Source organism: Vicia villosa, linkage group LG1 (genome assembly GCF_029867415.1).
Source record: "Vicia villosa cultivar HV-30 ecotype Madison, WI linkage group LG1, Vvil1.0, whole genome shotgun sequence".
Classification (NCBI taxonomy): domain Eukaryota; kingdom Viridiplantae; phylum Streptophyta; class Magnoliopsida; order Fabales; family Fabaceae; genus Vicia; species Vicia villosa.
The window spans coordinates 150254693-150270440 of NC_081180.1; positions in this window are offsets into that span (position 1 = coordinate 150254693).

Below are 15748 nucleotides of genomic sequence, written 5' to 3' on the forward strand. Positions count from 1 at the left end.
ATTGGTTTTATTGATCATGGTTCTGGCCATTTCTTGTAGAGTCTTATTCTTTCGTTCTACAACTCCATTTTTGTGTGGAGTTCTAGGACAGGAGAAATCATGGGCAATACCATTTTCTTTGAAATAAATTTCAAAGAATCTGTTCTCAAATTCACCACCATGATCACTTCTGACCTTTATGATTTTACGCTCTTTCTCAGATTGGATCTGAATGCAGAAGTCAAATAACACTGTATGTGACTCATCCTTGTGTTTCAAGAACTTTACCCACGTCCATCTGCTATAGTCGTCTACGATGACTAATCCATATTTCTTCCTTCTGATTGATGTTGTTTTGACTGGGCCAAAAAGATCAACGTGCCGAAGTTCTAGCAGCCTAGAGGAAGAGACAACATTCTTAGACTTGAATGCAGGTTTTAAAACTTCCCTTTCTGACATGCTTCGCAAAGAGCATCTAATTTATATTTCAGATTAGGGAGTCCTCTGACCAGATTAAGTTTGTTAATCTGAGAAATCTTTCTCAAATTAGCATGACTTAATCTTCTGTGCCAGACCCACTGCTCTTCAGTAACAGACATAAGGCAAGTAACCTTCTGATTCTTAAGATCTTGAAGATCAATCTTGTAAATGTTGTTCTTTCTCTTGCCTGTAAATAGGATAAAGCTATCCTTCTGACTAATAGCTTTGCAGGACTTTTGATTAAAGATTATGTCATAACCATTGTCACTTAATTGACTTATGGAAAATAAGTTATGAGCTAATCCATCAACTAGCAGAACATTAGTTATAGAGGGAGAGTTACCAATGCTTATGGTTCCAGAGCCAATGATCTTGCCCTCCTGGTTCCCTCCAAACTTGACTTCACCAGCAGATTTAAGCACTAGGTCTTGGAACATAGAGCTTTTTCCTGTCATATGTCGCGAGCACCCAGAGTCCAGGTACCATGACATTTTTTCCTTTGTCTTCTTGGCTGCTAAGGATATCTGCAACAGGTATAATCTTTTCGTTAGGTACCCACATTTTCTTGGGTCCTTTTGGGTTATTCTTCCTCAAGTTCTGATTGAACTTAGGTTTAGCATGAAAATTAATAGGAGTTACAACATGATATTCCCTATTCTGAATAACATGATATTTTCTAGAGTGTGTAACATGCTTCTTGGTGTGTGTAATGTGGAAACTTTTAGCATGTGATGTGTGCCTAATATCATGGGAGTGGCCATACTTGAATTGATCATACAGGGGTTTGTATATGATTTTCATCTCATCAACAGATTCAAGTTTATATGGGGTTTCACCCTCATATCCTATGCCAACTCTCTTGTTTCCACTAACTGCATATATCATAGAGGCTAGCTGACTTCTGCCAATCCCTCTAGATAAAAAATTCCTGAAACTCAAGTCATATTCTTTAAGAATATTGTTCATGCTTGGAATAGACTTTTCTAAACTAGAAGATGATTCAACATCTTTAGATAGTTTTAAAACTTTTTCCTTAAGTTCAGAATTTTCTAATTCAAGCTTCTTAGTTTCAGATTCAAAGAGCTTTTTCAATTTTTTGTATTTGATACTAAGTTGAGCCTTGATTTCCAGAATTTCAGTTAGACTAGAAACTAACTCCTCTCTAGAAAGTTCAGAAAATACCTCTTCAGAATCTGAGTCTGATGTAGATTCTGATTCATCATCAATAGTGGCCATCAGTGCTATGTTTGCCTGCTCATCTTCAGAGTCTGACTCTTGATCAGAAGAGTCTGAGTCATCCCAAGTAGCCATAAGGCCTTTCTTCTTTTCAAACTTCTTCTTGGGCTTTTCCCTCTGAAGCTTTGGGCACTCATTCTTGTAATGTCTAGGTTCCTTGCACTCAAAACACGTCACCTTCTTCTTGTCAGATCTTCTGTGTCCAGAAGATTCTCCTCTTTAAGGCCTTTTGGAACTTTTGAAGTTCTTGAACTTTCTTTGCTTACTCTTCCAAAGTTGATTTACTCTTCTGGAGATCATGGAATGTTCATCTTCTTCTTCTTCTGATTCTGACTCTTCAGAATCTTCTTCTTCAGCCTGAAAAGCGTTAGTGCATTTTTTATTATTAGATTTTAATGCAATTGACTTACCTTTCTTTTGAGGTTCATTTGCATCCAGCTCTATTTCATGACTCCTCAGGGCACTGATCAGCTCTTCAAGAGAAACTTCATTTAGATTATTAGCAATCTTGAATGCAGTCACCATTGGGCCCCATCTTTTGGGCAAGCTTTTGATGATCTTCTTGACATGATCAGCCTTGGTGTAGCCTTTATCTAGCACTCTTAATCCAGCAGTCAAAGTCTGGAATCTTGAGAACATTGCTTCAATGTTTTCATCTTCCTCCATCTTGAATGCTTCATACTTCTGGATTAATTCTAAGGCCTTTGTCTCCTTAACTTGAGCATTATAGCCAAAGTTTTGAGTCAATCTTGACAAAGAAAGTAACTTTCGAGTCTATCTTTCCAGTACTCAAAATTTTCACCATCAAAAACTGGTGGTCTATTATAGCCATTAAAACTATTGCTTCCATTACCATTGTTGTTTTGTTCAGGTGTAGGAGTAGATGTAGCTGTTTCAACCATACTGACTTTATGTTTTTCTCCCTAAATCTTTTAAATAACACGGTTAAGTGCTTGCACCTAGAACCGGCGCTCTGATGCCAATTGAAGGATAGAAAAACACTTAGAAAGGGGGGGTTGAATAAGTGTGACTTTAAAAACTTGTAAGATAAAAACAATGAACACAATTATTTTTTCCTGGTTCGTTGTTAACGAAACTACTCCAGTCCACCCCCTTAGAGTGATTTACCTCAACTGAGGATTTAATCCACTAATCCAACTGATTACAATGGTTATCCACTTAGAAAACTTCTAAGTCTTCTAGAGCATACAGATCACAACTTGATCACTCTAGGAAATCACCACTTAGAAAACTTCTAAGTCTTCTAGAGTCTACTGATCACAACTTGATCACTCTAGGAACCTTTTACAAACAATGTAAAATAATGTTTACAAGAGTAAGTTTGCTTCTTATAAATCTATAATCGCAACAGTGATATTTCTCTTAAGTTCTAAGCTTAACACTCACTAAATATTACAAGAGTTTGTGAGGTTGAAGATGAAGTTTGTGAGCTTTGAATTTGACAGCGTTTTGGTATATTGCACAAGTGTTCTGTTTGTTGCTTCTGATCAGAACTTCTATATATAGGCGTTGAGAGAAGATTACCGTTGGGTTTCATTTAATGCTTTGCATGAATAGTACAGCTTTGCATTTAATGTTTCACACTTTTGTCAACTACCTCGAGCCATGCTTTTGTTGCTTTTACTGACTTTACCTTTTGTAGCTTCTAACATTCCTTTTGTCAGTCAGAGATTAGACTTAATAGCCTGTCATCTTGTACTTGCTTCTGAACTCAGATTTGTAGATAATAACGTTTGATTATAAGAGTCAATCAGCTTGGTGCAGAGCATCTTCTTGTCTTCTGACTTTGAAGAGCTTGAGCGTGATACCATTCAGAACTTCAGTGCTTCTACTTCTAACTTCATGTTCTTCTGATGCTTCATAGTTCATGTTTTGATTCTGCTTGACCATCTTCTGATGTCTTGCCAGATCATGTTCTGATGTAGCCATCTAGAACCTTCTGAGTACGTGCTTCTGAGCGCTGAGTTGTGCATACTCTTTATGTATTTCCTGAAATGGAAAATGCAAAGGATTAGAGTACCACATTGTCTTATACAAAATTCATATATAATGTTATCATAAAAACATAGAATATTGATCAGAACAAATCTTATTCTAACACTAACCACCAGTCATCAGCTTCTCCCGCCAGCATATGGGTACCATATCGTACCTTCTACGCTACAGAGCAGTCCATCAATCAGAAAATCCTTTCCATCTCCTTGAGCCATGCTAGTGCCCCATCAGGATCACACTTGCCCTTGAAGGTAGACGGATTCTCCCTCTGGAAAGTTGCCAAGCTGTGGGGTTCATCATTCGCACCAACGTTAGGATGATTCTGCATAGCTTGAGCCATCGCTTTTAAGGCGGCAACAATCACAATATCATTTCTTCCAGCCATCTTTTGTCCCGCACCGACGGCAAACAATAGTTAGAAACTAAAGTGACAATATCCGATTGTCAAACAACACTACTGACTCGATAACGCGGCCTGATGGACCGACCTGCTTTGATTCCACTAATGTAACAGCCTAATTTACTCCGATGAATAATAATAAAATCAGAGTAAAAATTTCATTTAAAATATTCTTCATAAAACTAGGATGTCACATTCTTCAAAACATAAGCATTTGCTCGCAACTATTAACAGATACATAACACATTTAATTTAGATGAACCAATCAAAATAACATAGTCTTCAAAATAGCTTTTATTATGCAGTGGAAAAATATTCATGTTTCAATTTAAAACCAACGTAACAACTTAATTCAGCAATTGCCAACATCAAAATCTAATAAGGCCTCAACAATTATTTATAACCCAGCAAAGAAAACAATAAGCATTCATCCCCCCTAGTGTTAAGTATCAGAGCAACGATGCCAACTCGGACTAACTGAAGGTAACCATTCTTCACTCCTGGTCACCTGCATGTTACCCACGTAGAGGTAACATTTAAACAAAAGGGGTGAGATATCATAACAATATTAAAAAAACATATGATAACAAGCATATGAAGAATAAGGTCATACACATCTCACCTACTTCACAAAACTATCATCATCCATCAACATTTAAAATGCAAGTATTCAACACAAACAACTTATTATCACTTCATTGGTTATAAAATGCAATGAGATAAATATCGACTCAGATGCATGTGGTACCAACAGGGCATGAGACCTCAACATAATTCCAATAAATAGAGGCACCAATAGGGCATAAACCCACAACAACTTGCCAATCCAGGCCAACAACAGAGCATAAGCTCTCAACAATGCAATGTATGCGACACCAACTTGTAATAACATAATTATGCAACCACAAGGCATAAGCCTTCTACAAAAGCCAATATAGGCCATCACCTTATCGTTGTCATACAACCACATCATATGCTTATAAACAACAATCAGTAAACAAGATTCGAGATGTCTTTCTCAAACAATCATCCATTCCATTGCATAAACTTAGAAAATTCAAGCATTCGGCTTTCATAAAACTTGGCTCAAAGACCATTCAAACGATTCCATAAAATTATGGAAAATTCACTAAAACTCATGATAAATCATTAGTATACAGGACCCGATTCAGTTTTGAAAAATATAAAACTTTTCTTCCAGGTCTCGCTAAGCGCCCTTAGCTTGCTAGGCAAAATATCGATTATGAAGAAACTGCTACAACCAGCTACTGTCCAAGCCACTTTTTCCCCTAAAAACCCATCCTAGACAATCCGGTTTATGAAAGAATCATATATTCATGTTCCTCTATTCATATAACATCGATTGGGATCATAAAAACACAATTCTACGATGTCACTTTCGACACCGGATTTACGGTCAAAACATGGAATTTTGTGAAAATCAACAACAAGATCCAATTTCACAAGATAGGAACCATACAAGACATATACATCACATAGCAACAAGTAATTTTCATTAAACATGCATCAATTATCAGTTCTATGGATTTCCTATTCAAACCTAAGAACATCAACATAGAAATGAAAACCCATTCCAATCTACTTATCATCATATCAATCCTTAGAGAGTTAGAACCCCACCGTTACCTTAAATTGGTGATTCCCTACTCTTACAATGGATTCCTTGCTCTAGCCTCTTTTTGCCTCTTCTCCTCTTCTATGATAACTTCTCTTTTTCAGGTTCTGTCCAACTTCCCTCTTCCTAACTCTCTTTTCTCTTTTATTTTCAGTTAATCCCTTACTGACTTCTACCTCACTATTGGGCTTAACAACAACAACCTCACTATTTCTGATGCTAACACAACATCGGCACAATTAATTATTTAATTATTTATTCTATTATCCCTCACTTATTCTCACAATCACTTAATATCTATATTCTCCTTTTAATTCCATTAAAATCTCTACCCTTCATATTTTATCAATTATTTTTATTTAATTAATCCATAAAATTACTAATCTCTCCAAATTCTCAAGATTTTAATTTAATTAATAATTCTAATTTTATTAAAATCTCCTAATATTCTCAAATTAAGCCTAAACTTTTTATTTTCTCAATTTAATCAAATAAACTATTTTTATTTAATTATTAAAAAAATTCAAATTAATTCTAAGTTATTCTAACCAACTTCTACTCTCTATCAACACTCCCATCTCACGAACATACATCCCTACAACTCTTATTTATTTAATTACCATCCATAATAATTAAATTAAATATATAAATACATCAATAATTCAAATTAAATCAATAAATCAAAAATTGAGGTGTTACATTTATCTCTCTATTTTGCTCATTCATTCCTTCAACATGTCTTTGATTGATCTTTTTTGCATTTAAGTCTTTTAAATGTGTAGTACTGTCATACCCCAATTTTTGACCCTAAGATCACACATCATTTGCATTCAATCGTCAATCAAGAGCACCATTGTGAAGCTTTATCTTTGATACTGTGATTATCTCTGAGGGGAATTATCGAGCATTTATAGCATTTTTATTTGTTTATACTAACCAAAAAAAAATCAAAAATATATGTTTTGTCTCTTTTGTTTATATTTTACAGGTGAAAGATCGGGCAAAAATCAAAACAGTGCAAGAAAACAGTTTTTGAAAATTTGAAGGTGGAAATCGATTTACCCCTGTGGGAAATCGATTTCCTGTGCGCAAAATTCAAAAAAATAAGGGAAGCTTGACATCATTTTGGCACCTTTTTATTTAATCATTTTATCAATTTTCCACCTCATCAAAATTAACTCATTCATTAAACCCTCTTTAATCTCATTTTACCATTTTTACCATTTAAATTGCCACTTTAATCACCAATTAAACACAAGTTAATCACCAAACACAAAAAGACCAATTTGCCACTACTCTTGCTCCAATTCTATAAATAGAGCCCTCTACTCTCTCATTTCTCAAGCTTTTGATAGCCAAAAAAGTTCTTGCAAATTCATTTCTCAAGCTTTGAGAGCCAAAAAACCCCTTGCAATTTCTCTCCTCATCCTTACCAAATTCACCAAAGCTCTTTTTCTTTCATAAAGTTTGTGAGTCACATCTTGAACCTCACAAACTTTGAGCTAAACCACCATCCATTTCACTCTTTTTCTTCAATTGTTGAGAGATCAAGATTTGTGTTGGTGATTCTTGAAGTAGATCTAAGTTTTGTTCAAGATTTGGTAATTTTCTTCATCCTTTTTCATCTATCATAATGTGATTCTTTTGTGCTTGTGTGTGATGCATCTTTGATGCTATATTGGTCCTATTTGATGGTGAATTGATGGAAAATTCGTGCTCCAATTGATGTGTGATCATAAGGTGTTTGTATGTTTGCTTAAGTCAAGTTTTATGCCTCCTAATGCTGATTTTTTGAATGCTGCGTGCAGGAAATCGATTTCCCTCTGTAGGAAATCGATTTCCACCTTATTTTTTTTTTTAAATTTGAACTCTGCACTCAGGAAATCGATTTCCTACAGAGGTAAATCGATTTCCTGCTGACAGAATGTGTTTTTTTGCCTTTTTTATGCTTGTTTTTGCTTCTTACTTCATCCACTTCATTAATATCATTGGATCTAGGATGTTGATAGGTTTGAAATGACCTAATCCATAATATTAGATGAATGATATTAATGATAGTGTGAGTTGATTATCTTTTGTGAATTTTATTCTTATTCCTCCATTTCATTAATATCATTGGATCTAGGATGTTGATAGGTTTGAAAGAACCAAATCCATAATATTAGATGAATGATATTAATGATAGTGTGAGTTGATTATCTTTATGCATTTTATCTTCTCCTTCTCCTTTTTTTCTTTTGATCGATGAAAGTCTTAATACTTTGAGAATTCTTATGGATTCTTAGTAAAGACTAGATCGTTACCTATTTTCTTTTCGTGCGGTATTGCTTTCGGAAGGCGATCTATATATCGTTCTTCTCGCATGCATTAGCACATAAAGTTTTGACCGGCCTCGTTGTAGGGTGATTTCTACATAAATCACTTGGCGATCTGCTTAACATAGCGCAATATTTCGTGTCCCGAATAAAAAGATCCAATATGGAAGAGAATTGTATGCGGTTGATTTAAGACTTGTGGAGGTTTTTATCGTGTAGTCGCTATGATTCTATCAAGCTTCTGATAAACCCCATTGAATTTAAATCCGAGTACATCATTCACTCACCATAGATCTTCCTACTAACTTTGATAACATACTTGACAAGTTTCAAGATGGTTATCTTTAACACTTAACAACTAACTTTAATTTCCGCACCTTTACTATACCGCTCTTTATATTACCGCTCTTTATATTTCTCGCTTTATCGCTTTACTTTATCATTTCATCATATTTACTTTCCGTCATTTTCTCTTTGTCCACTTGGACATATGTTTATGCTTCCGTTATTTTTTCTTTTGTCCACTTGGACCATACTTTACTTTTTCGCTAAAACACTAATAAATAACCAAAATCTAAAAAATACATAAGGTTCTCTTTGGACTATCGGTTACTATCCCTAGCGCTTTGGAGATTCGGACTTATGGACCTAGTACCTCTGGACTCATTCTATTACTATCCTGTGATTGTTCTGTCTGTCTGGCATTGTTCTGTTGTATGTTTATGTGTGCAGGTATTTCCTTGAAAGCCCTTGATGGTTAATTCCAAGGCATTGATATAAGGATTTTACCCGAAAACAGCCGTTACTCTGCCCAATTTTCGTCAGAATTTTAATGTGCTTAATACAAAGTGGCGCTAAGACAATAAGTTCATCTGGATCCCCAAGTGTTAATGTGTTGGTATTGATAAGTCCAAAGGATGGGAAAACTACCTTGATTCTTAATGTCAAGTGTTGGCTTCTTAATTTGGTTAGACCGTTTCTTTCTTTAACTTTTATTTTATGCACTAGGTTAGCCTCTTCATCTCCTTCCACTTCTTAGATTTTCAAAATCTTCTTCCTTTTTACAAAACCTTCTTATGTTTGCAAATCTTTTCAAAACTTTTTTTTCTTAAAAATATCTTTCGCCCTTAGTGGCTTTTCTTCAAAAGTTTAGACACCGTTAATTGTCGAAACGAGTGGTTATACCCCACGATTTTGAAATTGATTGATAATAACAAGATCTTTTCCGCGTGAGAGAGCTAGTGGCATACTCGTTGATTTTATCCGAGTTGGAGCCCTTCTTTCATTTGCGATGCAAAGAACTTGTTTGTTCTCATGCTCAAAATCAATGGCTGAGTATTTCTCTCTAACGACAACAAAGTGTTTATTCGTTTTAAAAACGTTTTTCCCAAAAGCGGAACTACATTAGCTCTGACTTCTCCATTGCACTGAGGAGGTATGTAGGCACAAGGCTTAATGTCTTGCCGAGCTTATTTTAAAAATAACACAAACTCTCTTTTTTTAGCACACACGACACTGATTTTCAAAAAGGTTCCCGTGGAGTACCACGGATATGAGGGGTGCTTTAAACCTTCCCCTCATATAATCAACACCCGAACCTGAGTTCTCTTTCTTGTTTTAAAAACAAAACTTTGGGTTTTACGTTCTTTTCCCTTTTCCTTTGAAAAAATAAAGCGCGGTGGTGATTTCAAACGAAATATTGATTCGAGTCAATCCCATGGCTTCGATATCAGATTTTCCCCGCTACAGAAAAATGGCGACTTCACTGGGGACCCAGTTTTAAGTGTGTTAAGCCTATTTTTGTTTATCTTTGTGTTTTTATATGTATATATTGCTGTGTGCTTTGTTTGTTTATTTTCTTTTTTCTTTTTGGTGCTCGATGGTTCCTCTGTGATGAGATAAAGTTCTAACCCGAACTTTGGTGAGTAACTTGAGATAGGAGGTGGTAAGACCAATAGTTGCATGTCAGGAGCAATCCTTAACATGAGCATCATATGGTGGAACCCCAATCAGTGGAGGCCTCATGGAAGGTAGTAGAGGTTGTTACGAATCATCGTGATAACGCTATTACTTTCAATAGTGAGTGTCCGTAGAAGCTGAATGACCTAGAACCCTTTTAACCCATCTAAGCCTTTTTAGGATGTAGTGCAGAAACAAGATCAAGTACCAATTTGAGCTTGTTGTCATGCGATACTACGCTCAGACGAGGTCTTTTTAGGCATATTATTGGCGCCCATGAGCAATTGTGCGTGCCGGTAGTATCCGATAGAAGATTGAAAACTCTGGGAACCTTTGTAGAACCCGTTCGGCAGGTACAAAACTCCCTAGTACATACCTTTGTGGGTGGTTCTTAACTTTGACTCCATGCTCGTGACGTCGAACCTTTGAACTTTATTTGTGCGGCCATGTGTGATCTTGATTGTGATTGATGCATAAACCATTCATCCATGCATTCATTTGATTTCCAAGGAACTCATAGGTCTTTCTTTGTAAACATCATAAGTTTCATCAAACTCAATGGATCTTGGGTGTTGATGGGGTGAAAACTCTAATCCACCAAAATGGATGATTGATCTTGATGATAACTTGATCAAAGCTTTGATCCAATGTAGGATTTACCTCCTTCATGTTTTGATGTTTACAAAGTAATAACTTGAATTCTTTGAAAATCAAATAAATAAATAAAAACAAAAAAAAAACAGCAATTGCATCATTTGCATACATACATCCAGGTTGCCCAAGAAACTTATCCTTGCCTGTCTCCATCTTCAGAGTTGTCTGTCTACTGCCAAGCTGATTCCTCCACACAAGTACGGAACTAGAGCTGCTGTTAGACAAAGAATGGCAGATCAAGAGAAACATAACATGGAAGTCAGAATGGAAATTGATGAGTTGAAATCAGGCATGATTAAGCTTACCGAGATGATGCAAGTGTTGATGGCTAGGACTGATCCCCCTCAGAGGACTGTTATTTCCGAAGTCTCCACTGCTGTTGTTGATCCTTTACAGGTTCAGAAGCCACCTTCTACTTGGCCAGAATTTGGGTTACCTGAGAATTTCTCTCCAACATATGTCAATGCTTCTATGGTGGGTCAAACTTCGAGGCAGATATTCCAACCTCCGGTCTTTTCTGAACCTCCACCTGTTGCTCATACTACTGCTCAAGCTGTTCCAGTTCGCTATGACAATCCTCTCTATGATTACCGTTCTGTTGGTTCTCGAAGTGTTAGTCAAGGAGATTGTGGTGAAGTTGAAGAAGTCCGTGAGCAATATCAGGCATTGGAAAAGAGGCTAAGAGCCATGGAAGGAAGCAATTTCTTTAGTGTGAATGCTGATGATATGGGTCTTGTTTCAAACCTTGTCATGCCGTCCAAGTTCAAAGTTCCCGAGTTTGAGAAGTACAAGGGGCATACTTGTCCAAGGAGTCATTTGACCATGTACTACAGAAAGATGACTGCTTACACCAACAACCAGAATTTGCTCGTTCATTGCTTTCAAGACAGTTTAAATGGAGCTTCGTTGAAGTGGTACATGAGTTTGGAAAAGGGTTGTGTTCAAAACTTCCAAGATTTAACTGATGCATTCATGAAACAATACAAGTATAATCTGGATATGGCACCTGACCGTCGTCAACTTCAGAACATGGCTCAGAAGGAAAAGGAATCTTTCAAAGAATACGCTCAACGTTGGAGAGAATTGGCTTCCCAAGTTGAACCACCATTGGCTGAGAAAGAATTGACTGGAATGTTCATGGATACTCTCTCCCCTTTCTACTGGGAGAAAATGATTGGAAGTGTGTCCTCAAACTTCACAGACTTGGTTACTATTGGCCAGAGACTCGAAGAAGGAATCAAGAAAGGGAAGGTTGCTAATGTTGCTGAATCCTCTGGTGGATCAAAGAAACCTTATGGAAACTTCCACAAGAAGAAAGAGAATGAGACCAATGCTGTGTCAGATGACAGAAGGGGATCTCGTCGTATACCTCAAAATGGTGATCAACCTTATGTAGCTGCTGTTGCTCCTATGCAAGTTCAAGCTGTTAAACGGAATCAAATTCGTAATAGGGTCGACTTTGATCCTATCCCCATGACTTATACGGAACTGTATCCTGCTTTGGTCCAGAAAGGGTTGATTACAACAAGAGCTATGCCGCCTCCTCGAAATCCTCTCCCTGATGGTTTCAGATCTGATCTTCATTGTCCTTTCCATCAAGGTGCAGCAGGCCATGATTTAGAAAGATGTTTCCCTCTGAAGGAAAGAGTTCAAGAGTTGGTGAGATCAAAGATGCTCTCTTTCAAGGATATGGGTCCTAATGTCGTCACTAATCCTTTGCCAGATCAAAGTGGCTGAAGATAAGTCAAAACCCAATTTTCCTAAAGCCAAGTGTTTCAAGCAAGATAGCTCATCTTTGTTGCTGATTAGTCACTAGGCCTTGTTTCTGTACTGTTTGTATTTCCTTTATTGTGTTGTTTACTTTTAGACTTTGTTTGTTTCTGAATGGTGATTTTAATGAAATGAGCATTGCATATTTTGAATTCATTCATCTACTGTTTATGTTCATGCTTTCTTTTACAAAACTTTTTCTTCCATTTGCTTTCTCTATCAAATTTGTGTTTTATGCAAAGATTGGAGGGAGGATGATGACAACGAAATACCCAAGTTGTTGAATTGTATGCTTTCAGATAAAACTTTGCTGATGATGTACAGGCATTGTTTCAATTCCCAAACACTGGAGAAATAAGGAAGTTAATCCCTTGTCAACCCCTTTGAGCCTTCGAAGTAGGAGTTTCTTTCTGTATGAAAAACCCGCATTTTTAACCTGGGGCAGGGTAGTTCTCAGTTAATTTGGCTGTGCATTCTATTTTAAGAGAATCATTCAGCACACCTTTCAAACAAGTGCTTCAATCGCAAGCTTTCCTCCGCATACATCAAAGAAATGTTGGAGATGTCAATCAAAAGCCAAAGATGGTTCATCTTAATCATTAAGCAAGGCAGTCACTATCTTTCAAAAAAAAATGTATCAAAAAATGTATACAAAGAAAAGCCTGCTAAGTCAAAACCAAAAATGATGACTTAGGCAAAAATAAGGGCATCCCGCTGACTGTAAATTCAAAAATAAACAGTTCAGGCAAAAGTTAGGGATATATAAAAAGAAAAGATGAAAAAAGAGAAGTCAATAAATTCCTCAAGCAACGAAATGTTGTGACAACAAAAAGGAAGAAGTGACTGCCATCTCAAAAGTTCTCTTTGCTTGTGAACTATCATCATTGTCAAAGGTGCAATTCCAGAAGTCTCTTGGAACCTGAATGCATAAGTTGAATTAACTGAGCTTAGGACTGGAGATCATCACGAAGGGGGTGGGTACAATCAAATTTTGAGCCTTATATCCTTTGTTTCTAAAACCGTGAACCAGGCCACGTTACAACCTTTAAAAGACCTAATTGAAGCAAGGTTTGTTTGAAAGCATACTACAACAAGGTTGCGTAAGCTGACTCCCATGAGATTTGCCAATCATTTGCTTTGATATCATATCTTTGTTTTATCTTTCACTTTGAATGTCTGAACCTTTATGTTTTGACTAGTTGATTCCATTTGCTTTACATCAATAACATCTTTCCAAAAATGATTTTGATTTCAAAAATATTCTTTGAGCATTGCATTAAAATTGCCATTCTTGAATGAACATTTTATTTGCAAGTAAGCACTCATATTTCAGGAAGTTCAAACAGTCGAGAAACTTGATCAGTGATCCTATCAGGGGCACGTTATTTCAAGAGCCTGTTGTTCAGATGTTCATTCAAGATTTGTTGATCAGAATATCGTTTCAATACTTGTACTGGGGCGAGCCATCCCAACATGCATTTCAAGAATTGAAGCCATGATCAGTTCATCCCCTAATACAGTTCAACTGAAGCCATGATCAGTTAACTTGCAACAATTAGTGAATCAGGGGCAATCTTCTTCAGCAATCCCCAAGCAGTTTTATCAGCCCTTCTCAAAGGATCATTGTTTTGATACAGTTACCAGTGTAATAGAAGTATGTCCAAGCATCTTCTTCGTAAGCAGAATTGGCAGAGTTCCTGTGTTGAGGAATCGAGTTCCTATCGTGCCTCACAAAAGAGTCTACCTCAGTTGTAACAAACAATTGCATTGCATTAATCATATATCATGCATAGAAAAATTCAACATCATGCATTAAAACAAATTTCATACTCATTTGCATTTTTCGAGGTTCTGTTGCTATCAACATCTTCACCTTGAGATCAAAGTCCAACTTACTTGGCACCTATCCAAAACAGATACTTGTTTGTCTTGTCCGTCTAGTGTTATTCCTAGATGTATCTTTTCTTCTCTTAGTGTCATTCCTGAAAGATTTACACCATGTTTTATCTTGTTTCCCTTCAATCATGTTTTATCTTGATTGTCTCTAATCATGCTTTATCCTGATCATTTTCGACCGTGTTTTATCTTGGTTACCTTCAATCATGTTTTATCTTGATTGTCATTTGATGTTGCTTCGTCCATGCATTATCTTGAACGTCTCTGATACATTCTTCCCAAAGTTCAAATCATGCTTTACCTTGATTGACCTTGGTGTTACCTAATCATGTTTTACCTTGATTGTTATTTGGTATTTTTCAATCATGTTTTACCTTGATTGTCATTTGATGTTATCCAATCATGTTTTACCTTGATTATCCCTTAATGACATCCAATCATGTTTTACCTTGATGGACCTGTGATGATTATCCAATCATGTTTTACCTTGATTGTCCTTTGACGATATCCAATCATGTTTTACCTTGGTTGTCATTTGATGTTGTCCAATCATGTTTTACCTTGATATTCATTTTGATGTAGCCACATTCATGTAGGCCTCAGATATTCTCTTCTCGAAGTGCAATCATGTTTTATCTTGAAAGCTTCTGTTGACTGTCTCTTTCTCCTGTGGAATCCAAGTTCTATTCCTAGATGACGTATACCTTTTCCCCCAGTGGAATCCTTTCTTATCTCCCCAGTGGTGTTATACTCCTCTCTATTCCATAATCATACTTGATGCACCCATTAACATCGCATTATACCTTAGGTTCAAAAATTGTGTGTTTTATATTTAAGTCTCTTCAATTACGTCGAGCTGAGGATTTTAACCCTCACATCTCCGGAAAGAAGAAACTTAAATAGGGGCATCTGTCATACCCCAATTTTTGACCCTAAGATCACACATCATTTGCATTCAATCGTCAATCAAGAGCACCATTGTGAAGCTTTATCTTTCATACTGTGATTATCTCTGAGGGGAATTATCGAGCATTTATAGCCTTTTTATTTGTTTATACTAACCAAAAAAAAATCAAAAATATATGTTTTGTCTCTTTTGTTTATATTTTACAGGTGAAAGATCGGGCAAAAATCAAAACAGTGCAAGAAAACAGTTTTTGAAAATTTGAAGGTGGAAATCGATTTACCCTTGTGGGAAATCGATTTCCTGTGCGCAAAATTCAAAAAAATAAGGAGGGAAGCTTGACATCATTTTGGCACCTTTTTATTTAATCATTTTATCAATTTTCCACCTCATCAAAATTAACTCATTCATTAAACCCTCTTTAATCTCATTTTACCATTTTTTCCATTTAAATTGCCACTTTAATCACCAATTAAACACAAGTTAATCACCAAACACAAAAA